This window comes from Phalaenopsis equestris, unplaced genomic scaffold (assembly GCF_001263595.1).
Source record: "Phalaenopsis equestris unplaced genomic scaffold, ASM126359v1 Scaffold000672, whole genome shotgun sequence".
NCBI lineage: Eukaryota > Viridiplantae > Streptophyta > Magnoliopsida > Asparagales > Orchidaceae > Phalaenopsis > Phalaenopsis equestris.
The window spans coordinates 559,860-565,933 of record NW_018165112.1 but is presented as its reverse complement, the minus strand read 5'-3'; the positions used below and the strand labels follow the sequence as shown (position 1 = coordinate 565,933).

Here is a 6,074-nt window from a genome sequence, read left to right as displayed (position 1 = left end):
GTGTTGGACATTTTGCAAACTATGCAACGTTGCACTGCTGTGGACCGCTCTGCACCAACTCTAATGTGTACTCTTGGAGTTTCCCATGCAATTTATAAACAGGTGAACCATCTATTCCACTCTAACCAATCATTTAATTAAATTTTGATAATCTCTTGATTTTTAATCGGACATTCATGAAAAAGGTGTATTTCACTTTTTAAATGTTAAAAAGTGGTACTTTTGATGTGATGTGAATGTCTTTAGTGGTGTAAATCTAAAAAAAGTAAAGTTTAGGTGTTCAATATTGTAAATAGATAGGAATTAGGTGATATGCATGTAAATCTCCCAAATTTGTCTTGTATTGCTGGGCCTCACTCTGTTGAATTGGTTTAATTGTGCTGTGATCTTCCCAGAAAGATTGAAGAAAAGAGAGGCGTGACTTTAAACGAGTATGGAAGCTCGGAGCCAAGAGTCTCTCCTTCATTGTAAAACGAACTCCCTTTGGAGCCATATCAGAAACAAGCCGGACCCATTCAGTCTGCGAAGAAGACGACTTCATGGGACGAAGATTAGGGTCCCATTAACGGGCATAATGCCGCTGCTTCTAATCCTCTAGCATCCAATTCGACATCCAAGCATTCCGTGCCAGCTCCACAACCTATTTCTGCTTCCACCGTTACAGTTTTCTAAACAACAACTTCTTCTTGAACAACTTTATAGCTGTCATCTGGAACAACTTCATAGCTGCTTCAAATAGTTGTAATCGTCCCAAACATATATGTAGTTGTCTCAGACAGACTCTGAAGCTATAAAATATGAGATAATTTTGGCCAAGATGAATTTAAAAAATTCTTCAATCAGTTTTATTAATTTTCTGAAGGACTTGAAAGACTTTTTTCTTAGTTTTGCCAAAATATTTGACTAGCATCATTGAACAAAAATTCTGCTCATAGACTAAGGGTCTGTTTGGGGCAGCTTATTTAGTGCAGTGGCATTTTGAAAACGCACCTGACCTGTTTGGGTAAACTGCGTTTTGGCAGCTTATGCGTTTTCAAAATGCAGAAAACAGTGTTTTCACACCCCACCTATCTAGGTGCGGTGAGAGCTTATTGGCAAAGGTCTGACTTTTCCAAAAAAATAAAAAATTATAATAGCCACCACACCTAGCTTATCAGCAAATTATTTTTAATCAGCTTATCGGCAGATTATTCAATAAGTTATAGCTGCCCCAAACAGACACTAAATATATTTGATTATGTTTGGTTGATAATAAAGTGACTTTTGTAATATATGCGTGTGAAAAAGATTTATAATTTCTCATAATTATTTATATTGTTTGGAATGCAATTTAACATTTTTATAATTTCTCATAATTATTTATATTGTTTGGAACATCCATGAGTGGAATGATGCTCAAATTAATATTTGATTCATTGTGCGCCTACATCTGCTTAATGTTTTGAATACAAGAGGTTACATATTAGGAGCTAAATAATATAAAAGCATAAGGTACATCCGGTAGCTTATTAATCTAACTATATATTAATGTAAGCATCATAAAAATAGGGATTTTCATATTACACATCTACAACATCAAAATCTGTATGTTTATAACAAGCTCTTTTTCTGTCCGGACTCCTGACGTAGCTTTACGTGCGGCGTAGGTTATTCTTAAGTTATTTTCAGGTCATTTCTGGGTTATTTTCAATAATAGCGAAATAACCCAGAAATAACCCACGGTCTTTATTTTTGGGGTATTTCTGGGTTATTTCGGTATTATTAAAAATAACCTGAAAATAACTTAGAAATAATTTGGTCCACGCGTAGTGCTACGTCAGGAGTCCGCACAGAAAAATTTTTTGTTTATAACACCTAAACATTTTCAAAATCCTAAAAAAAAATCACAATAATATTCTTTCAACACTCATATTTCCATTTCTGTAGCTCTGAGTTGCCATTGAACCAGGCTCAATAAACTAATGAGATTATTTTCACAATAACTTTCCTTCAGAACTCATTATTTTTGCTCAATTATGACCACTCAACTTCAATTGGCCAGCTATAATTGCTCGGCCATTGTTATTTGTTACACGTAATTGATCACAAATGCATTTTTATGAATGCATCAACTCTATCGCTTGACTATGATCATCCGAACATCATCACCTGATTAATGTGGCCCACCCTCAATTGCCTGATTATAATTTTCTAATAATTATCATCGAACAATAATTTCTTGACCAATATTTGCAGCATCGTTGTTTATGATCGTGCGCCAAATTCATCTGACATCATTATCTATAAGATTGATGAGCATCATCAACATATATCATTACATCAAAGGCTAATGTAAATTTTCAATTCTTGCGGTGCCCATATGACCCATCATCAACAACAATTGCCATATATATAATTACTAATAAAGATTTTTTTTTTTATTAAAAGAAATGACCGGAGGCTATTATACGAGCCCCCAGTCACCCTCATGTGGTTAACTATTCGAGGATTGCCCTCACTACTGGCAAATTGGCTAGATGGGGATTCGAACTTGTGACCTGAGGAGATTTATGACCTTCGAAGAAATTGCTCTGCCAGCTGGCGGTACTAAAACAAAGTTGAAACATGCTATTTATATCAAGATTTTATTGAGCTTCCAAGTCTATTTTTTACTCTAAATAAACATCAAGACAATCCCAATGCATCTAGAAATTAATTTTATATAATTTATATTTGCTACACATATCGATGCCATCTTTAATTATGGAGAAGGGCACCCCTTGAAACATTATCAAACAATTCATATGATTTTGGAATGAATTACATATATGCCCTACTAGATCATTATGTAAACACCTAAGGTACCCATAGTAGCTTAATATGTTCATTATATATTACTAATATGGCATGGACACAAAAGGAAAAAAAATTAGTGGAGTATAAATTCATGACTTTTGTGTTGTGAATTAGAAATCTAAGGGGAGTTTGTACAAAAAAAGTCCTATATATACATATTATATAAAACAATAGTCGTCCTCCTCAAGTGTGTCCCTTCTTTGTTACTTTTCATAATAGAAGATGATATGTAGAAATAACTCAAGCTTTTTGTGGCAGGATTCTACATAAAATTGCTTCTTTTCTCCATTTCTCTTCCACATCGCCATAACGACTACATCGGCAAAGGAGGAAATCCATCTTTCACGAGAAAAAAATAGCTACCAGTAATTGGTCGGTGGATCTTCCCACTTGCTGAATCCAATACTATATGGGAGACATGCTGAAGGGATAGAGCTTGATAATGAATATCATGCTAGTCTTCGATTTGTTAGTGTTGGGTTCATTTGTTGAACGAGCTAAACACGAGTTGTTCATGAAGAACGAGCCGTCTTGATAACCCTAATAACTCGACCATAGAATATTAAAAATATAAAGTGCTATTTAAATCTTATTATTTATATTAAACTATTTTATCCATTTAAATAGAATTTATAAATATTCACTATTTTTTTAATTAAACTTTTAATTGATTATAAATATTTGCAGCCTTGCAGTCAATTAAATTATTTAGAAACAATACTTATTTTGAGTAAAAACAATCCCCAAACGAGCCGAATACGAACAAATAAAACTTTGTTTGTGTTTGACTCGTTCGTTCTCACTAATTTACCTAGCAAACAAATAGAACACGAGCACTTCACGAACAACAAATTGTTTGGACAGCAAAACCAATTCCTTCCCTTGCTCGTTAAAAATTATCTGCAAGTGCTGACACAAATCTGTAATGGATAATTTTATCTTTACAATCCTTGCTTTGCCACTCAAGAAATGATCTTCCATGAAAATAATTTTTTTGCTTTTTTGCAACACAGAGGACTTTCTGTAATAGAATTGAAAGTTACTCATCCTCAGATTCGAACATCCATATCTTATTATTAAGAAATTTGCACGCAAAATCATGAAATCAATGCAAGTTCATCAAAAGCTTAAATCTTGCAAAACTCCAGATATATTCATCATCTTTTGTTGAGTTTTGACAATCAAAATCATCCAAAAATAAATTCTTTCGTGTTAAAAATTGATCCCTTTATCACAAGAAGCGTGAAATCTGCATGTGTGAATTAGTGGTATATTATGGTAATATTGTGGTGAATTATAGTTTATGTTTTTGTAATTCATTTTAGTACCAGTCATTTAGACAGTTCTTTGTTTGTGTCATTATAGTTTATGTTTATGTCTTCGTTCATTTCTCATGTTGTAGTATAGTTCCTGTTACTTCAATTTAACGTTTAACATGTTTAAAAAAAAAATATCATTTACCACATTTGTAGAATGGATGAAGAACAACGTAACCACAACCGCAAAGTCGCTCTCGCCCTCATCTTGCTATACTACTACTATCATACATACGTTGATCGAACACCTTGTATGACATCGAGTCAGATTGGAGAAAAATGGGTCGGGGAGTTATTATGTGGACACCCGACAAGGTTTGCAAACATATTCCGTATGACGAAGGTGATATTTCTCGACTTGCTTAATTAACTTTGGGATTTTCATGGATTACACAACTCATCAAGAACAACTGTCAGAGAAGTATTGACAATTACCCTGTATATCTTATCCCAAAATGAATCTGTTAGAGGAGCTATGGAGCGCTTCCGACATTCCTCGAAAACCATTAGTATATATTCTTCCATTGGTTTGAATGCGTTGGTGAGTTTGACATATAGGATAGTAAAACCCGAGGATCCAACTTTCCAGACCATTCCCACACAAATTGCAAATGATCCTCAATACATGCCATTCTTCAAAGTAAGTGCCCTACATAGTATTCATTTTCAAGAAAAATATACAATTGATTTTAACTATTTTCTGCACCACAGGACTGTATTGGAACTATTGACGGAACACATGTCGATGCACAGTTGTCTCCTGCAGAGAAAGTCACTTACATCTGACGGTGTGGATCCCCAACACAAAATGTCATGGCCATGTGTGATTTTAATATGTGTTTTACTTTCGTGATGGCTGAATGGGAAGGTAGCGCACACGATAGCCGTGTTTTCAAGTTTGCTACTAGAAACCGTGTATATGAGTTCCCTTACCCTCCTCTAGGTACATATATTTGAGAAATTAATTTTATTTTGAACTTTCATTTGTAACAAACACCACACAACAAATAAGTATTTTTTGGTTGACGCCGGATATCCCTTACAAAGGGGGTTTCTTAAGCCGTATTCAAATACAAAGTATCATATCCCATATTTTGAAAGGTCAAGCGGTGTTGGCAATAGTATATGCTTTTAATAAATTTAGATAATATTTAGTTGGAGTTCTATTTATGTGCATACTGACCGCGACTTTATATATGCTTAAAAATACAAGATAAATATGGACGTAATAAATATTCAATAATTGTAAAGTCACACTTATCAATGCAAGTACACGTATCGTTGAAGTAATATAGAGCTCTAATGGAGTCCTAGATATCGATCCTACAGGGAGTGGTTTAGAACTACGAACTAAGATTTTGGAAAAGCAATACTTTTTATCGCAACAATGAAAATCAATTTGCTTATCTGTCACTAATAGACAATTGAATTAAATATGTAATTTAATAACTATTAAATAACTAAATGTACTAATGAAGTTTTTAATGTGATATTCAATATATAAGAAAGCATCCTCCTCCTTGTCAAGAAATTATTGTGAATGGATAAAGTGAATCAGTCCAAATTATATTGTGCCAAATAGGAGCATACTTATTCTCTACCATTTGGTCCAGACATAAAGAACATTGACTATTCCTACGCTTGTTTACTGAATCTGCGGCTAGGTTGGGAGGATACCGGCTCTCACTTCGGAGCTCCCACGTTCCCCTCGCCTGAGGGCTAACATCTACACTTAGCACCCAAACGATAGGACCGAATTGGGGATTTTAGTCTGTCACTCTAAAATCTCCAATTCTACGCCCGATAATTTTATTTTCTTATTTATTTGCACCCAACTTCCAAGGGCTTTGACCTCCCTGAATCTTGGATGTAATCTTCACTTTAGTTGTAAAACTCAACATATTTTAACAAATCAATTGGCCA

General features: G+C 34.2%; 1 long non-coding RNA gene across 1 annotated transcript; it reads left to right on the top strand.

Annotated features, from left to right (window-relative positions):
- Positions 1-5,494, top strand: LOC110030189. Its single transcript, XR_002294633.1, has 3 exons — positions 1-102; positions 740-741; positions 5,485-5,494. It is a non-coding gene; the product is annotated as an uncharacterized LOC110030189 (long non-coding RNA).
- Positions 5,495-6,074: the final 580 nt, after the last annotated feature.